At 43.7% G+C, this 20,919-nt stretch overlaps 1 protein-coding gene and 1 long non-coding RNA gene across 4 annotated transcripts in view; one reads left to right on the forward strand and one right to left on the reverse strand.

Annotated features, from left to right (window-relative positions):
* AHDC1 (AT-hook DNA binding motif containing 1) overlaps positions 1–20,919 on the reverse strand; it is a 366,391-nt gene that overhangs the window by 211,124 nt on the left and 134,348 nt on the right. The window lies entirely within an intron of this gene.
* On the forward strand, positions 1,073–19,122 carry LOC132780619 (uncharacterized). 2 transcript variants are annotated; one of them, XR_010908710.1, is made up of 4 exons: positions 1,073–1,741; positions 1,905–2,169; positions 14,781–14,887; positions 17,888–19,122. It is a non-coding gene; the product is annotated as an uncharacterized lncRNA (long non-coding RNA). The 2 variants fall into 2 exon arrangements; XR_010908709.1 differs by having other exon boundaries at positions 2,056–2,169.

The following is a 20,919-nucleotide window of genomic DNA, read 5'->3' on the forward strand; positions in this document are numbered from 1 at the left end:
AATCATAGAATCATAGAATCAAAGAGTTGGAAGAGACCTCATGGGCCATCCAGTCCAACCCCCTGCCAAAAAGCAGGAATGTTGCATTCAAATCACCCCTGACAGATGGCCATCCAGCCTCTGTTTAAAAGCTGCCAAAGAAGGAGCCTCCACCACACTCCAGGACAGAGAGTTCCACTGCTGAACGGCTCTCGCAGTCAGGAAGTTCTTCCTCATGTTCAGATGGAATCTCCTCTCTTGTAGTTTGACACCATTGTTACGCGTCCTAGTCTCCAAGGAAGCAGACGAGTGTCCTATCCACAGCTATTGCAGGAAGTGCCACACAGAGGCGGCCCTAGGTAATTTTCAACGGTAAGCAAACAGTATTTTGGCACCCCCCAACCAATCATTGATATATATTTTCTGTTTGTCGTGGGAGTTCTGTGTGCCATATTTGGTTCAATTCCATCATTGGTGGAGTTCAGAATGCTCTTTGATTGTAGGTGAACTATACATCCCAGTAACTACACTTGCCGCAGTTGCTCCCTTGCCTGGCCCGCTTTGGGTCCGGAGGCGTGCCTGAAGACCCCAGCGTGTGTACCAAAAGTCACCTAGCAGTCCGGGGGGAGCCTCGGCTTTCTTTTTTTTTGAGGGGGCGCTCCTCAAGTGGCAGTCGAGGGGCATTTACAGAGACGCCTCTGCGCCCCTGGCAAATAAAAGTGTTCTGCAACCGCTTACTTCGCGTAATGGACGAGCCGCCCCTGGTGCCACAAAATGCTAAATAATCACAATACGACACATGCACCCCAACATCTCCCACACAGATAACCTACAACACTGAAAAGCACACGGTAAAAATACACCGTGTCAGAAGCACGTTACCGTATGACTACAAGGTATCGTGATCAGATTACTAATGGCAGATTGTTAAGAAGTTACAAGACAGCAGGGTCACTTTTGCTTGGCCTCGCCAAGGCGGGAGGGGAAAAATGGCTGCCCCACATCTCCGAATGCGATTGGCTGCAGAACATTCCGACCGCGGCGCTGCTGTCCAGCCTCCCTATGGTGCCCAGGCAGAATGGAATTGCTTGCAGCGCCGTCTGGAACAAGTTAGCTCATTAGCCCATAGCCCAGCTGCTCCCTGAAAACCAAGGTGGGTCCAAATCTGTAGCTGGTTTAGGAACCTGACACTCACTCACTCACTCACATCCCTCAAAAGTCAGCCAGCAACTGAAATAGCCAAGGGAGGAGCTCTGCGCCCAGCTGCCAACAGCTTTTCTGAGTGTTTTCCAGAAAGGAGAGGGTTGGAGAAAGAGAGGGGAGAGGAGGGAGAGCTGGGCACGGCCTGCCTGGGGGCTTTGCCAGCTCCCCAACCCACACAGACACAATCCAGAGGGTGAGTTTGGTCCCGAAGCAAAAAAAAAAAGCCTCTCACTAAGCTCCTCTTCTGATGTCAGCTTCCTTGGAGGAGGGGAGGAAAAAGGGAATTGGAATCCAGCGAGTGAAATTAACAGGAGCTTCAGGCTTTTGCAATTCTGGATTCTGGTTCCCCTATTTCTGCTCCTGGCTGTTGTTTCCATGGAAACTGGCACCAGACCTGGGAAAATAAGGGTTAGGGTTTTTCAAAGGGAGGCTCTCTTCCAGCTCCCTCTCCCCCTTAATTTCTGGCGTTCCGGCCCCCTGTTCCACTGAGAAAAGCAAAGTGAGGAAACAGCAAGCGAGATTCGCTCCCTGGAAGATTGCAGCTGCCTGCTGAGATGGGGTAAGCTATGCTTTTCAGAACCCAATACCGATTTGCAGTGCTAAAAAAGAAAAAAAAAGACGAGAAGGAGCCAGGGAGGGGGTGTGGGGAACATTTTAATTAGTAAGTGACAATAATAATACCTTTGTGCTTCTCCACTGCCTTTCATCTGGGCATCCCACAGTGCGCTGCAGACATTCATTAATTTGGAAATGCATATCAGCATCCAGGCACCTCTGCCAGGTGGAAGGAGGCTGGATCCACCCTCCCCACCAACTCCAACATTATCCAAGGGATTTCTGGTCCCGGATTCACGGAGAGTCTGTTTTCTGCAGGACCACTTACGCACAAAACGTTCCTTCCAGGTCGGAGACCTCTCTCACCCACTTCCCTTTTCAAAAGTGCAAAGAAGATTACATGGAGGGCACCATGACCTCTTCTTCTGCCAGGTATAATTCATAACAATTCAAAAATGTTTTTTTTAAAGGTTAACAAAATTTGCATCAGTAGGGGAGGCATTAAATCACACGGTCATTTTGACACCACAGATATAGAAAGAATCATAGAGTTGGAAGAGACCTCATGGGCCATCCAGTCCATCCCCCTGCCAAGAAGCAGGAAAATTGCATTCAAAGCACTCCCGATAGATGGCCATCCAGCCTCTGTTTAAAAGCTTCCAAAGAAGGAGCCTCTACCACATTCCACTGCTGAACAGCTCTCACAGTCAGGAAGTTCTTCCTAATGTTCAGATGGAATCTCCTTTCTTGTAGTTCGATTCAAAGTGCTGGCGTTGACCTTTAAAGCCCTAAACGGTTCCGGCCCAAGATACCTATCAGACCGCATCTCTGCCTATGAACCCACCAGGACTTTGAGATCTTCCGGGGAGGCCCTGCTCTCGATCCCGCCTGCCTCACAGGCACGGCTGGCGGGGACGAGAGATAGGCCCTTCTCGGTGGTGGCCCCTCGGCTGTGGAATGCCCTCCCCACAGATATTAGACTAGCTCCATCATTAATGGTATCCCGCAAAAAAGTGAAGACCTGGTTGTTCAAGCAGGCGTTCGAATAGTTAGTGCAATGAGTATAATGAACATAGGAATGGAACAATGGAGGACGGATCTGGATCATGTTTTCAGTGATGAGACGCCAGCGAATGGCTATTGTTGTTAATTATATAGGACTGTATAAGGTGTTATGATGTTACTGTTTTTTACCGTGTACTGTAGTATCGTATTTTTGCTGTTCTGTTGTTAACCGCTGTGAGTCGCCTAAGGGCTGAGAACAGCGGTATACAAATAAAGTAAATAAATAAATAAATAAATAAATAAATAAATAGTTTGAATAATAATAATAATATATTTTTTGTTGTGTCAGGAGCAAGTCGCTTCTGGTGTGAGAGAATTGGCCGTCTGCAAGGACGTTGCCCAGGGGACACCTGGATGATTTGATGTTTTTATCATCCTTGTGGGAGGCTTCTCTCATGTCCCCACATGAGGAGCTGGAGCTGATAGAGGGAGCTCATCCGCCTCTCCCCAGATTCGAACCTGCAACCTGTCAGTCTTCAGTCCTGCTGGCACAGGGGTTTAAGCCACTGCGCCACCGGGGGCTCCAATAATCATCATCATCATCATCATCACCTTTATTTGTACCCTGCCACCATCTCCCCAGTGGGGACTCGGGGCGGCTTACATGAGGCCAAGCCCAACAACGCAATACAATAAATGAAATCAAAACACAAACAACAGCATGATAAATTACATAAAACATAAAATGTAAGAGCACAGCACACACAATATAATTACAATAAAATCATTCATAACATAGAACAGGGAGCGGGCCGCATGTACAGAATAAAGTACTAAGACTAAAAACACGGCTAAAAACACGGGGTGAGACAACGATGGAGCAGATTATTTATGAGGGAGGAACTCTTCCTGAATGGGGTCGAAAAGAGCCTTCGTACAGAAGGGGAGAGGGCATGCACTGAAGACAGATGTTGAGGGGTAACAGCAATATGAGATTATATGATCAATCTCCAAAAGTGCAGTGGAAGAGCCAGGTTTTGAGATTCTTCTTAAAACTTTCTAAAGGAGGGGCTCGTCTAATCTCACCGGGCAATATATTCCATAGGAGGAAAAGGCTCTCTCCCTTGTTCCCACAAGAAGAGCCTCCCCCAAGGATCGGAGGGATTGGGTAGGTCCATGCAAGGAGATACGGTCACGAAGGTAGGCGTGTCCCAAACTGTTTAGGGCTTTATAGCCATTGTTCCGTGTCCTAGACTCCAGGGAAGCAGAAAACAAGTTTGCTCCCTCCTCCTTATGACTTCCTCTCACATACTTATACATGGCTATCATGTCTCCTCTCAGCCTTCTCTTCTTCAGGCTAAACATGCCCAGATATTTAAGCTGCTCCTCATAGGGCTTGTTCTCCGGACCCTTGATCATTTTAGTTGCCCTCTGGATACAATCCAGCTTGTCAATATCTCTCTTCAATTGAGGTGCTCAGAACTGGACACAATATTGGACACAATATTCCAGATTATGTTTCTGTTTGAGGAAAACGACCCTAAGATATAGCAGAGCATCCAAAAATAAAACGCGATACAAAAGTTGAGTATTCAGATCATTAGCGAGAAGTGTGAAGTGCCATTGGTTGTGGCTGTAAAGCAGTGGTTCTCAACTTGTGGGTCCCTCCCTAGGTGTTTTGGCCTACAACTCCCAGAAATCCCAGCTGAAACATCTGAAGATCCACAGGTTGAGAACCACTTCTGTAAATAATCAAGAGCTTAGAAGGTAAACATGCAGAGTCCAATCTTAAAAATCACAAAGGTTTATTTCCAATAACAAAAACTAAGTACATTTCTCAATAGTACAGAACTGGGTCTGAGCTACACCAAAACCCATCTCTCCTAAGTTTTGAAGAGAGGGGGAAAAAACACCAATCTCTACATCTCTCTGACACAGAGAGAGAGAGAGATCTCAAAGCACACAGCACATACTCTCCATACTCAAGTGTAAGAAGGCAGAAGTCAGGTTCAAAAAGCTTGCAGTAGAAAAGCATCAATTCTAAACAACCAATCAGAAGGAGAGCAGAAAGAGAGAGAATAAATAGATGCATTCCCAACTATCATTCAGGAGACATAGGAGAAGGGAAACCCTTAGTCCAGGGTTTCTCAACCTTCCTTATGCTGCGACCACTTAATGCAGTTCCTCATGTGGTGGTGACCCTCAACCATAAAGTGATTTCCATTGCTACTCCACATCTGTAATTATGCTATTGTTATGAATCGTAATATCTGATATGAAGGATGTATTCTCATTCACTGGACTAAATTTGGCACAAATACCCGATACACCCAAATCTGAATACTGGTGGGGTTGGGGAAAATTGATGTAATCGTTTTTCCGGGCTATATGGCCATGTTCTTGAGGCAATTTGGCCATATAGCCCGGAAAAACCTACAACAACCCAGTGATCCCGGCCATGAAAGCCTTCGACAATAAATTGATGTAATCATTTGGGAGTTGCTGGGATTTATAGTTCACCTACAATCAAAGCGCATTCTGAACTCCACCAACGATGGAATTGAACCAAACTTGGCACACAGGACTCCCATGACCGACACAAAATACTGGAAGGGCTTGGTGGGCACTGATCTTGAGTTTTGGAGTTCACCTACATCCAAAGAGCACTGTGGGCTCAAACAATGATGGATCTGCACAAAACTTGGCACGAATACTCAATATGCCCAAATGTGAATACTGGTGGAGTTTGGGGGAAATCAGTCTTGGCGTTTGGGAGTTGTAGTTTCTGGGATTTATAGTTCACCTACAATCAAAGAGCATTCTGAACCCCACCAATGATAGAATTGGGCTAAACTTCCCCCACAGGACCCCCATGCCTTGAAGGAACCCACTGGTGCGAGCCTCCCTCCAGACTCGCACACTCTCCCTCGCCCACACATGCGCAACATGCTGCCATGCTTGCTCTCTCCTTCCTGCTTGGAGTCTCAGAAACAGCCCTCCCCTTGGCTGAGAAGCCAGCTGAGAGGCTGACCAATTACAGCAGAGGAGAGGGAAAAGGAAGGGGCCTGAGGCTGTTAGGAATGGTGGGAGCTGAAGTCCAAAACACCTGAAGGGCCGAAGTTTGCCGATGCTTGCTATGAATGATCCAAACACACATAATTTTACATCTACTTTTAATGACTTTGGAAGCACTGCATTTATAATAATAAACTTTATTTGTACCCTGCTACCATCTCCCCAAGGGACTCGGTGCGGCTTATATGAGGCCAAGCCCAAAGTACATCAAACAAACAGGGTAAAATATAACTAGGATAGGATTTTTCGAAGAGAAATGAGGGAGCACAGTCCATCCTAAGTCAGTATTAAAGTGCATTGTGAGGACATATTGCTGAGAGTTCTCCTTATTCTGGGAAGGCACACTGGAACAACCACATTTTCAGGTTCCTCCTAAAGATTGCCAACATTGGGGCATGTCTAATGTCCCTGGGAAGTGAGTTCCAGAGTGGGGGAGCCACCACCGAGAAGGCCCTCTCCCTCATTCCCACCAATCGCGCCTGCGAAGAAGGTGGGAGCGTGAGCAGGGCCTCTCCAGATGCTCGAAGAGATCGTGTGGATTCGTACACAGAAATGCGGTCACGCAGGTAGGCGGGCCCCAAACCGTTCAGGGCTTTTAGGCAAGAACCTGCACCTTGAATTAGGACCGGAAAATGAACGGCAGCTAGTGGAGCTCCTTGAACAGAAGGGTTGACCGTTCCCTGCAAGAAGCATTTGGTCTGCTTTGGTTTATTCCTCCTATTGACTGGGAAATTGTAGTCCAAAAAGTAACTTTCCCAAGTCCCGCTCTCTTTAAAATATTTTGAAATGCTTATCTACATAGAACACGATAATTTGAAATGCCTTCCCCCCAATCGTTCATATCTGTGATAGTATAGGATTTGGGCAAAGACAACACTTATGTCAGCATCCTTTACTATACATGTGTGTGTGTGTGTTTGTGTGCGTCAAAGCGGCGAGGCTTTGAAGCTGCAAGGCCATCCAGGGTGTGCCAATGGCAACATTCCCACTTGCCTCAAACAGGCAAGAGTTCTTTCTCCCACCCTGGACATCATTCTATTGATATATAAAACCCACTTGCCTAGTTTCCAACAGATCTCACAACCTCTGCAAAACATGGGGGCAAAACATCAGGAGAGAATGCTTCTGGAACATGGCCAGACAGCCCGGAAAACTCATAGCAACCCGATGAAAAAAAGTCTTTGAGACTAGGTAATGTGTCTTGCTTTGTTTCCCAAGCTTTGAGATGAATACAATATGCAAAGATTACAGGGTATTAAACATCCAGTCCAAAGACCGCTGAATTTCCACTCATCTAAAGAGATGAATTAGACAGATGCTTAGATCTTTCTCCGAAAATTAAGAGACCTGAAAGTGCTTAACTTTGGTGGGACTGTGCCCCAAGAACTGTGTCATTATGACAATAAATCTAGCCGTTATAATCATTGCCTGCAATAGTCAGAAACATGCCTACGAACCAATGTAGTTCAGCAAAGAAGACGACTGAGAAACTTAGGTCAAATCTGCATACCAGACACAGATTCACGTTACAGACATCGGATTTCCAGCTCTCCTGTGGTTGATACTCGACTGAGAAGAGCAGTGAGACTGCATGCATATTCACTATTCACTTAACCTTAAAAAGTTGATTTGTACAACCTAAATGGATTATTATATTTCACATTCTGCACGGGAGTCAGCTTCCGTCCACACAAATGTGATATGTCTATTACAACCTCTCTCTCCCTGCCACAAACACATTTCTGCACCAAAGGCTAATGTGGACAGAGAAATATTAGGGCTAGGATAGGAATTACACAGTCATCCAAGTGTTTGAATAGCAACTCTGAGCACTATTCACCATACAACAACATCTATATTAAGGAGTTGGCTGACAACTGACAGGCATCAGGGTCTTAGGGTGCATCTACACCAGTGTTTCTCAACCTTCCTACTGCCATGACCCCTTAATACTGTCCCTCATGTTGTGGTGACCCCCAACCATGAAATTATTTTTGTTGCTACTTCATAACTGTAATTTTGCTACTGTTATGAATTGTAATGTAAATATATGATATGCAAGATGTATTTTCATTCACTGGACCAAATTTGGCACAAATACCCGATACTCCCATATTTGAATACTGCTAGAGTTGGGGGGGGGGGGGATTGGGAGATGTAGTTGCTAGGATTTATAGTTCACCTAACGCATTCTGATCTCCACCAACAATGGAATTGAACCAATCTTGGCACACAGAACTCCCATGATCTTGAGTTTTGGAGTTGTAGTTCACCTCCATCCAGAGATGATGGAGGTGGATCCAACAATGATGAATCCTGTCCAAACTTGGCATGAATACACAATATGCCCGAATGTGAACACTGGTGGAGTTTGGGGAAAATAGACCTTGACATTTGGGTGTTGTAGTTGCCCAGATCTATATTTCGCCTACAATCAAAGACCATTCTGAGCCCCACCAACGATAGAATTGGGCCAAACTTTCCAAACCCCCATGATGAACAGATATCTGATTTGTTCAAATACTGGTGGGGTTGGGGGGATTGATTTTGTCATTTGGGAGTTGTAGTTGCTGGAATTTATAGTTCACCTACAATCAAAGAGCATTCTGAACTCCACTAACGATGGAATTGAGCCAAACTTGGTACACAGAACTCCCACGACCAACAGAAAATACTGTGTTTTCTGATGGTCTTTGGTGACCCCCTCTGACACCCTCTCACGACCCCCCTAGGGGTCCCGACCCCCAGGTTGAGAAACACTGATCTACACTGTTGTTCCAATGCAGTCTGATATCCCTTTAACTGCCAGGACTCAATGCTATGGAGTTATCAGAGCTGTAGTTTGGTGAGGTACCAGGACTCTTTGGCAAAGAAGGCTAAATATCTCGTAGAACTACAGCTCTCCAGATTCCATGGCATTGAGCCATTACAGTTAGATTGATATCAAACTTCATGAATTCTACAGTGCAGGTGGCACTCTAAATGAACTGCTATCTGAAAGAGCCTTTATTTTCAAGTTACCGTATATACTTGAGTATAGGCTGACCCAAATATAAATTGAGACACCTAATCTTACCACAAAAAACCCTGAGAAAATGTATTGGCACGTGTATAAGCCGAGGGTGGGAAATGAAGCAGCTACGGGAAAAGTTCAAAATAAAAATAGATACCAAGAAAATTATATTAATTGAGGCATCAGTAGGTTAAATGTTTTTGAATATTTACATAAAACTGTAATTTAAGATAACACTATCCAACTTTGATTGAACCATTGTTCTAACCTTCTTCAACGTAAATGTGTTCATGTATCCTTCCAATAATAATAAATAGAGTAAAATAATAAATGTAATAATAATAATAATAATAATAATAATAGAGTAAAATAATGTAAATGTAATAAGGTGACGGGAGCTAAAGTCCCGTGGGAAGGTGACAGCCGACAGGACGCTCTGGCGTGGGATGGTCCATGAGGTCACAAAGAGTCGGAAGTGACTGAACAACAAAAACAATAATAAAATAAATAATAAAAATAGAGTAAAATAATACATGTAATAATAATAGAGTAAAATAATGTAAATGTAGTAATAATAAATACTAAATGTAATAATAATAATAGAGTAAAATAATAAATATAATAAAAATAATAGAGTAAAACAATTTAATATCAATAAATAGAGTAAATTAATAAATGTAATAATAATAATAATAATAATAATAATAATAATAATAATAATAGAGTAAAATAATAAATAACCTAGACTTGAGTATAAGCTGTGGGGGGCTTTTTCAGCCTAAAAAAGGGGCTGAAAAACTCAGTCTATACTTAAGTATATAGGGTACATTTATATCTCACCTTCTCTTCAATGAGGCAATATGCACAACCCCCTTTCCCCCCACCTTTGCTTCACAGCAATGTTGCCAAGTAGGTCCAGCAACAGGATCGATCATCTCAAGGTGACCCAACAAGTGTCATGGTTCACTGTGGAAATGGACGCTGGACCTCCCAAATTTCTCTCCAAAAGCTTCAATGACCAGCCTTTATTGCATTATATCTCGTCATTGTAAATAAACATACCTCTTAGAATAAAGTTACCATGTCTCCAGTGTTATTATTGTGTATTTCGAGACGTGGGGGTGTTTGCCTGCAATGTTACACACTTGGTGGGTGTTAAAGGAGCAAGAAACGTTACAGGTTATGCAGGACAGACCTGCACAACCTGTGGCCTTCCAGATGATTTGGACTTCAGCTCCCAGAATTCCTGTGCATTTGGACAAGTTGACTAAGGCTTCTGGAAGGCCACAGGTATAGGTCCTCCAGTATGATTCTAAATCAGGCATGGGCAAACTCTGGTTCTACAGGTGTTTTGGATTTCAACTTCCACAATCTCTAACAGCTTCAGGCCCCTTCCTGGGGTCCGAGGGGCTCGAGGCTGTTAGGAATTGTGGGAGCTGAAGTCCAAAACACCTGGAGGGGCCTAAGTTTGCCCATGCCTCCTCTAGGCCATATTGATTCTTTCTCGCATCTTCTCAAGATGGCAAAATAATAAGATGTCATCTAAGTTATAAAAGTTAGATAAAAGTATCTAAGTGATAAAAGTTTTAGGAGAGTCCAAATACAAGGTTGTTTGTGGGACTGAGTCAAGAAAGTCCCCTTCTGCACACACATCAGCCTCAAGGTTAAAGGATACCACTATATTTGAAACAGTGGTAAAAAAACAAAGCCTACTCACCATGCCAGACTAGTTATTAGAACCATATAGACCTAGTTTTAGCATTCTTCTTACTCCAACTAACTCCTTGGCAGACATGGTTTTGTTCCCAGATCTCAGCTTGTGGTACATGAGGCCCGTATTGTTTGTAGATACACAACTAGAAGAGAGAAAAGCTTAGGAGCGGAGCACATTCTTCATGGAGAAGATCCAGAGCTTTCATGATTCCTGGGATGAAGCTCTACCAAAGATTCTAAAGAGTGTCTGCTCACTGGAACAAGTGAGACAGTGATCATCTTCTATATCTATATTCTATCTATATACACATAATAAACATGAAAAATGTGTATGTGTGTATGTGGTGGAGGTGTCCGCTTACACAAACAGACTCCCACCACCACAAACAAACTATTGTTCCAAGTGCTGAGAAGTCTCCAAAGGCACTCCATCCACTGACATTGCAGGTTATAGCGAGCGGCATGAACATGTAGTCCAAACACTCCAATGTCCTCCCCAAACACTACGGCCTACCACCCAAGGAATGCTTTCATTTGGGGAGAATTCCATTCTAGATTTGATGCGTTTCCTCCACCACAGGCAGGCATCCTAGGGTTCCTTGTGTGGAATTTGCATGACTCCACTCACTTGCTCTTCCTTAACCCTTTCCTATCCTTTCGTATGGCAAACAGCAAACACAAAGGAATTGATCAGCAACTAAACAGATTGGAGAGGTTTGGGGACTGAGACCAACTGTAAATACTGGGAGGATTTCGGGATGACTGCCCTTGGCATATGGGACTTGTAGTTCACCCTTATCCAGAGAACACTGAACCAAGCCAACGACAGATCTGGACCAAACTTGCCACGCACACCCAACATAGCCAATTGTGCACACAGGCCCGGTTTGGGGAGTATTCTGGGAATTGCAGTTCACCCACATCGTTATGTATTTTGTAATAATAATAAACAAAATCACATTCTGTTTTTTTTCCTAATAAACAGTGTTACTAATTAACTCAATGATATTACCTTACACCCCAAAATAAACAATGTCTTTTTCAAATAATCCAGGCACCAATGGGTACCCAAGCTAGTTCTGAATATAAGGGAAGCTTCATATTGACAAGGACAGAGCTGGTGCAATTTAGAAGTCACCAGCCCTGTCTCCAGCTCATCATAATGATGGCTAAGTTTCTGGAACACCAAGAGTACTTCAGCTTGATCTGTGTGAGACACTAGTGAAAACAACTGGGGGGAAAGGGGGACCCAGACCACTAAGATACTGGGAGCTCTCTATCTCCATGAAATACCATCTGGTGCAGATAATTCAGTGTCACATAACTATACTTGACTAAATACATACAAAGGTTGAATGAAAAGTAATGCCTCTACCTTCATTACTTGGGTTTCGATGGGATTATGTTAATAAATCAAACGAAGAAATAATCCTTAGAATGTGCTCTTTAACTAACACTATTCACTTTCCCACATAATCACCAGACAATTGAATGCATTTCTGCCAATGATGAACAAGTTTTCTGAAGCTGTCACAGAAGTAGTCGACACTCTGTGTCTGCAACCAGCATCTCAGTTCTCTCATGCTGGGTACTCATTTTGCACAGATCTTCCGATAGCCAAGCAAAGCAATAATGTGATCCACATGTTCTTGTGAAATGCTGAATATGCTTGAAATTTCTCTCTGAGTGATACGACAATTGTCCTGAATCAATTTGTCAAGCTTTTGCTTGTGAAACTCGGTGGTTGCTGTCACAGGACATCCAATTCTTTGTTTATCATGCAAATCAGATGTTCCCACCTCAACATCTTTAAACTTACTTTCCCAATGATGCACAGTACTCACATCAACACAATCACCATAAACAGCTTGCATTCTCTGATGAATCTCCTTTGGGGTGACACCTTCTGCTGTCAATGACTGCACGTTGCTTAAGTCGCATTGACCGACCGTCTGCGCAGGGTTTCATTTTCCACATTTTAACAACATAACCATTCAATGCTAAGGCTTCCTGCCAAAATGGAACTGTAGAGGAGAGTCTACTGAACAAGCCAGTACCTGCCGCATACTAGTACTGCCATCTGTTGAGGAGTTACGAAGGTGGAGGCATTACTTTTCATTCAACCCTCGTACATCCAGAAAATAAACAGCACTCAAAGACGGAGATTGAGGGAAGGCTCTTTCACAATGAAGGACTTCAAGCCAACCACACTCACACCTCAATTCCACCAAGCCTCCAGTCCTCTAATCCCTGTATGGCGCAGTTCTGGTTGTTGCACTGGCATTTCTGCTCATCGCTCTTCATCCCAGCTGCAGCAGATTCCAAGCTAAATGCAGAGATCTGTGCCATAATCCAGTCCCCTTCACGTCCAGTTTGCAAAGAACAGCAGAGGACATCATTGTACTTTGGAAAGTGGTTCTCAGCTTCTGTTGCTCACCTCCTACCTCCTGCTCAATTTAAGACCCTAATCCAATTTGTGTGGAGGTGCCAGCTGTCCCTTCCTCAACAGAAGAGAGATCAAAGGGAAAGTAGAAAACACAATCCCTATTTTTATCAACAAAATGCCCTCCTCCTTCTGCTTCAGTCCCTGGTAACTTCACCCTCCTACTAGCGTGATACAAATGAAACCCAGGAATGCCTGTGGAGCAAATTCTCCTGAAACACATCCTCCTTAGAGCAACTCCAATCACTCCAAAAAGCTTCCCCTTCTTACAATTATCACATAATACTCCCAGAGAGCTCCGCTCCATCTGGCTTATTAACAGCTTTGAGGTACCTCCTCTACTCCCCCTTCATCCATTTTTCTTTTCTTTTTAACATTTTTCTTATTCTATTAAAAGCTTGCATGGCGCAGTGGTTTGACTATCGGACGAGACTGGGTTCAAATCTCTACTTCACCATGGAAATGCTTTGGGTGATTTTGGCCATGGCAGTCTCTCTTACCTTCAAAGGGAAAACAATAGACAACACCTTCTGATAACATTTGGCCTGTGATAGGTTTGCTTTAAGGTCAGTGTTAGTTGGAAATAACTACACCTATTAGCCCTCTATCTTCAAGAATGCTTTGTTTCCATATATCAATAATATATCAATAATGTGAAGGTGGTGGGACTGAGAACAGGGCCTCCCAGGAAGATCTTAATCTCCGCGGTGGTTCAGAGAGGGAGATGTGTTCGGACAGGTAAACTGGGCTGGAAGTCATTTTGGAACTACCAGTACTCTCTCACATTCTGTAAGCTAAATTAACACATTTGGTCTCCCTTTCCCATATTCCCTCTCCCCGCTGTCATTCCTATAGCCCCCCCCCCCCGACCACTGGAACTCCCCTCACTCCCTACCTGATCTCTCTTCCTGTCCTTAGGCCATAGTCCAGCGCAGGAGCAGCTCAACCCATTACGCAAAGTAAGCATTTGCAGTATAGTTGATTTGCCCAGGGACGCTCTTGAGGCGCTCTTGGGGGAAAATAGACCTTGACATATGCGAGTTGTAGTTACTGGGATGTATAGTTCACTTACAATCAAAGAGCATTCTGAACTCCACCAATAATGGAATTGAACAAAATATGGCACACAGAACTCCCACGACGAACAGAAAATATGTATCAGTGTGGTTGGGGGGGGGGGTGCCAAAATACTGTTTGCTTACTGTTGAAAATTACCTAGGGCCGCCTCTGGTCCAGCAGAACCAGGGGACAGAGAGCCAAAGGCTATTGGGCTGGGGAATAGGAAATAGGGAGCTCTTGGGCTGATGGATGAAGGGTAGAGGGCTACTGGGGTGGAGGATAAAGGGTAAGGGGATATTAGACTGACAGAGAGAAGATGAAGGGCTAATGGACTGAAGAATAGGGGATAGGAATCTACTGGACTGAGGTAAATAGGAAAAAGAGGGCTGTTGGGCTGAGAGATAAGAGATTGGGAGCTATTGGGTTGGGTTGCGAAGGGTATGGGACTATAGGACTGGGGTGAGGCGTAGGGAACTATTAGCCTGGAGAGAAAGGGATAAAGGGATATTTGACTGGGGAGTAGGGAGAAGAAGGCCATTGGGCTGGGGGGTGGAGATAGGAGTTAGGGGGCTATCAGGCTGTGCGGTGGAGGGTAGGGAGCTTTTGGGATAAGGGGTAAGGAATCAGAACTGTACCATAGCTCTCCATCAGAAATCATGCCCAAACTATATTCACGTGTCCTTTTGAGTTAATCTAGTAAATTTAACGTCATCTCTGCTGTTTTTACATGCACAGTTCCTTTGGGATGGGACTCCATCTGTTTTTTTGGGCACATGGCTCCCCAAAGCCAGCCTTATATCTCCTCTGAGAGAATGTAGGCAACAATGCTGCGTTTGGAAAAGGTACACACTTCTGACAACAAGGGAAGGGTAGCAATTACTCCTGAACTCCAAAACAGTCTGTCCTGCCTCTTTATCACAAATCCCTCAAGGTGGCTTTCACGTACAGATCTCAAATTTAGCTTCATTCTGGAACTAGAGAAGTGAAAAGATCCCTGAGAAAAGTATGGATTTTGCTGAACCACTAGTTAAGCTGTGCTATTCCCAGCAAAGAAATAAAAAAATACAAGAATCAACCCACAGACATGCACAGAGAAGGAGGGAGGGGGAGCGCACGTCTGGATGTTGACCTGCCCACCTACAGCAAATTCTGTTTTCGATCTACTTTGGCAGCACACCATAAGGGGCTTTTTGTGCCTGGCACAGCTGGGAATGCCTGAGGCAGAGTCCACAACCCCCTCCACCCTACATTCACCACTGTTCTGTAGCCATTCAGTTCCACATTCCATGCCTTCTCTTTGGAAATTATTCAGAGTCTCTGCTCTCAAGAGATGGCTTGGCTCTGTGGGACTGGCTTCCCGAAATGCACTGCAAAGGTGTGCAGCAAACAAGGGAGGGAAGCGCAGCAAACAGCTGGACTGCATGCGCTGACCTGAGGCAAGGATAAACAAGAAGAAGCCACAAACATCCCTGCAGCCATTGTCTTCTTCTTCTTCTTGCTGAGGGTAAGCCCACCTTCCAAACAAAAAGATCCTGTTCCCAGATAAAAAGCAAGGGGACAAAGTGATGCGTTCCAAATTAAATACAGCTGGGCAAAACATGGGAGGACAAACCAGCCCTCAGTCCCCAGACAATTTTAAAGGCTTGTAGCACAAAATGCGTGCATGAGAACACATACCTATTTCATGGGGAAGCCGCGCACTCCCACTAAAATAGCCTTGTGCAAAGCACAGTGTGCTGTTCTCTGCAGGCAGATTGTCTTAGGCAGAACTCCGCTATACTGGCCCAGAACAGACATGTCTATTACCCTCCTTGTGCTGCATAATTTTCTCTCTCAGAACATGGTGCTGCAGATCACTGCCTTGGAAATAATATCTGAAAATTGGCCACAACTTCAGAAACAGTCTTCTATGATTATGATGGAAATGTGTGTGCTTCCTATAGTTTTTGGCAGAGTCCTGGAAACCCAGAGGCCAGTGGTTCTCATAGTTAGGGATTCTGGGTGTTCATGTCCAAAGCATCCGAAAAGCGAAAGGTTAAGGATAATGACATCCCTTGGGTAGAGTCCTTTTGGCCTAGACCAGTGATGGGCAACCTTTTGAGCTTGGTGTGTCAACATTTGCCAAAAACCTGAGCATAACTTGAGTGGGGGTGTCACTTCGAGAGAAAAAAACATAATTTTGCTATATTTATAGTTTAAATAAGAAAAATGTATAATCCATGCTGAGTTATGGAGTGAACAATGCTCAAACGTGCAGATGTTAAATTTGTAGAGCCTTTTACAAATTTAAGGATGGAATTAGATTGGTTCTTATAAGGTGTACTTCTTTGTAGGCAGCTGCATGTGTCTGCGTGTCATCAAAAATAGCCATGAGTGTCAGTACTGACACGCATGTCATAGGTTCACCATCACGGGCTTAGATTGTAACTATGCCAAGTTACATTTTGGGGGAGTTTTGTACCAACATTCAGTAGAGTCAACCATGCCTACAAGGGATGTTCATTAAAGATTTCCCCTGACCCACTTCTATTTATCACAGGACGCTGAAACTGCACTTGTGTAATGATATAAGTCTCTATGGGTTACGTGCCAATTTACAACTCAGAACTGGTCACGGTCTTGATTTTGCAGTTGTTGAAGTGGTGTGAGGTTTGAGAATGGATCCAGTGGAAGACAGAGCAGTCCACACCAAAGGAGATGCTCAATGAGATGAAAGAGATTTATGGGATGATTCCTCATCATATGATGGAGTCAAGAACTGGCATCGCCAACTCAAATGTGGTCAGACTTTGGTGCAAACAGCTCCAATTCCGGGGCACCCCCACTCTGCTATTGATGAACATATCATCCAGCAAGTGGAGGTCACCATTTTGGAAAATCGCCGTGTAACTTTTCACCACCTAGCCCAAAATGTCAAGAATAGTGTGGGGTCAATGGAAAAAATCATCCAAGACAGTCTTCACCGGCATAAGGTATCTGCTCACTGGTTCCCTCACTGTTCACTCCTTTGCAGAAGCAGGAAAGGTGTGAACTCTCAGGTTCTATCAACAATAATGTGCCATGGAAACCAGGGAGACTTTTTCAACAGACTGATCACACAGGATGAAAGCTGGGTCCATCACTCTGATCCTGAGACTAAAGTCCAATCGATGCAATGGAAGCATCCTGACTCAACGCCTCCAAAGAAGGCACGTGCCCAACTCTCAGTAGGCAAGGCCATTTTTGAGGGGCAAGCATTTCTCAGATTATGAGACTCTGATTTCCGAACATGACTTTTGGCACAACCTGTCGACTTCTACAAGCGAGGTGTTTACAGTTGCTTAAAAAGATGGGAGAAGTGTGTGTCACTAGGTGGCACTGATGGAGAGAAGGACTCATAACTGTGCCAAGTTTCATTTCTCTCAGTTTACAGGAAGTGGGTCAGGGGAAATCTTTAATGAACGGCCTTCATATGATAAGACCACAGGACCAAACAAATCTGAATTCCTTCCTTTTCATCTCCCAGAGGATCATCTGCTCATTATGAGTGGTTCTGCCCAAGCAGATCTGTCATAGAATGCCTGCCATTCACTGATATCAAAAAGAGGGCTGTGCGCTATCATGACACTAGTGCTTCAGAGAGATCTGCACATGTTTGAATCTATGAACAATTGAACGCTCCCATCTGCATTGGTAGGTTGGTGGATGGCAACTTACTGGTGCCACTTGGGTTTAATAATAGCACCTTTCTGATATATTTATATAGTTCTGCAAACAGGTTATATTAGTTGAGAGCTGGGGCAGAAAAGTAAGGAATTAAATCTACTACTAATTTGGCATCATTTCTGTTGTTTCCCTTATAGGTTTTAATCTTCTTCGGAGTGTTAGAATAATAAGTGATCAAAGATAAAGCTGCCTTTCCCAGTGTGGTGCCTTTGCAGGTCATCTCTGGACAGCAGGCTGAAATAAAGGTGGAGTCTGGATTTCAATGTGAATTGAATCCATTCATGTCTCTAGGCGTAAATTTAGTTAAAGCTGATTTCCGATTGTGATACATTTTTGCAGCAAGCAACATTTGTGTTTGGAAAATGCACCAAAATTGCACGTATTTGAAAAAGAAATATCAACATGCATTAGGGCCGGGCTTTAGAACAGTGGTTAAACCACCAGGTGCAGAAAATCTTGCCAATCAAAAGCCCGGGTTGGGGTGAGCTCCCGCCATCAGCTCAGCTTCTGCTCACATAGCAGTTCGAAAACAGCAATGTGAGTAGATAAATAGGTACAGCTTTTGCAGGGAGGTAATAAAAGGCGCCCATGTGGATACACCGGCAATTTGATTGGGAGAACATCAACAGACAACAAAGCTCTCCGGAATGGAAGATGGAGCAACAGCACCTGTCTATGGCCAGTCGAGAACAGCCTCCAGATGCCAGAGATGGAAAAAGATGGGAAGCCTTTACCTCTGTTTATGTATTGTCTGTCTTTGTTAATAATATAATGGCATTGAATGTTTGCCATATATGTATACTGTAATCCACCCTGAGTCCCCGGAGAAATAGAAAAATAGAAAAAAATGCATAGAAAAATGTACAGCTCTGAAAACATCTCACAAAATGTATGTTTTGAAAATTGCACATGGATATATATTTACACATCTCTAGTTTTGTGTATTAATTTTAAAGACTTTTTTTAAAAAGCAAGGTTCCTTTAACTTTACTCTGCTCCAAAATCCAATGAGCAACCATCAGGCCCACTGGATGGTCAACTTTTCCGTATCAATAGAAATTCTGCAGCAATTGTCCTGTCACTAAACACTGTACAGTCTGTGTTGTCAAAGACTTTCATGTCCAGAATCACTGGGCTGCTTTGAGTTTTCCGGGCTGTATGGCCATGTTCCAGAAGCATTATCTCCTGATGTTTTGCCCACATCTATGACAGGCATCCTCAGAGGTTGTGAGGCCTATTGGGAACTAGGCAAGTGAGGTTTATATATCTGTGGAATGTCCAGGGTGGGAGAAAGAACTCTTGTCTGTTGGAGGCAAGTGTGGATGCTGCCACTGATCACATTGATTAACATTAAATAGCCTAGAAGTTTCAAGGTCTGGCTTCATACTGCCTGGGGGAATCCTTTGTTGGGAGGTGATTAGCTGGCCAGGATTGTTTCTTGTCTGGAATTCCCATTTTTTTAGTGTTGTTCTTTCTTTACTGTCCTGATTTTAGAGTTTTTAAATACTGATACAGGTTCCTCAATCCTACCCTAAACCCAATCCACATGCATTACTTCCTATGAAGCATTTATTCTCCACCCAACCCCAAACCCTATTATTCTCCAGGATAACAGCCTCACGTTACCGCAGAACTTACTTTAAGTTGCTAACACACATTTAAAAGTTTGCACAACTTTAATTGCACTACTGTATCTATAGAGACTTCAAAATACCAGCAAAGTATGTCGCTTTAGGGTTCTTATTTATGTATTCAAAGGGATGCAACAAAAATTGACACCCACACAATTCACATTAACACGCCAAATGCGGCAACTTTCCCATAAGGAAATGTACTGAAATTGCAGTACAAACGCATTGCTTGTTTAAAATCCAACCCATCGAACAATACGTTCCAATGATTTTAAAAGAGTGTGGACAATGCTTTAAAGAAAGTGTTAGTCAACAGAAGATGTGCTGTTGAGTCTGCGAAAAACAGTGCGGCACCGTTTTACCAAAGAAGAAAACAAGGACAGGATTCTAAGATGTTGTTCTTCTGGCTGTTGTGGTTGATATTATTTCTTGCCCACCTCAATGCAACTTCATAACTGTAATTTTGCTACTGTTATGAATCATAATGTAAATATCTGATATGCAGAATATATTTTCATTCACTGGACCAAATTTGTCACAAATACCCGATACACCCAAATTTGAATACTGGTAGGATTGTAAGTAGGGTTGATTTTGAGTTTTGGAGATGTAGTTCACCTACATCCAGAGAGCACTGTGGACTCAGACAATGATGGATCTGGACCAAACTTGGCATGAATATTCAATACAGTGTATGCCCAAATGTGAAAACTGGTGGTGTTTGGGGAAAGTACAGCTAGACATTTGGGAGTTGTAGTTGCTGAGATTTATAGTTAACCTACAATCAAAGCGCATTCTGAACTCCACCAATAATAGAATTGAACCAAACTTGGCACACAGAACTCCCATGATCAACAGAAAATACGGAAGGGTATGGTGGGCATTGATCTTGAGTTTTGGAGATGTAGTTCACCTACATCCAGAGAGCACTGTGGACTCAAACAATGATGGATCTGGACCAAACTTGGCATGAATATTCAATACAGTGTATGGCCAAATGAACACTGGTGGTGTTTGGGGAAAATAGAGCTTGACATTTGGTAGTTGTAGTTGCTGGGATTTATAGTTCACCTACAATCAAAGAGCATTCTGAATTCCACCAGCGATGAAATTGAACCAAACTTGGCACACAGACCTCCAACAGAAATGGCCAACAGAAAATACTGGAAGTGTTTGGTGGGCATTGACCTTGATTTTTGGAGTTGTGGTTCACCTACATCCAGAGAGCACTCTGGACTCAAACAATGATGGATCTGGACATAACTTGGCATGTATACCCAATATTCCCAAATGTGAACACGGGTGGAGTTTGGGGGAAATAGAACTTGACATTTGGGAGTTGTAGTTGCTGGGATTTATAGTTCATCTATAATCAAAGAGCATTCTGAACCTCACCAGTGATAGAATTGGGCCAAACTTCCCACACAGAATAGTAGGCTGTTAGGAATTGTGGGAGTTGGAGTCCAAAACACATAGAGGGAGGGCCGAAGTTGGCCCATGCCTGATGTAGGGCTTTAAAGGTAGGAGCCAACATTTCA

This window comes from Anolis sagrei, chromosome X (genome assembly GCF_037176765.1).
Source record: "Anolis sagrei isolate rAnoSag1 chromosome X, rAnoSag1.mat, whole genome shotgun sequence".
In the NCBI taxonomy this organism is placed as follows: domain Eukaryota; kingdom Metazoa; phylum Chordata; class Lepidosauria; order Squamata; family Dactyloidae; genus Anolis; species Anolis sagrei.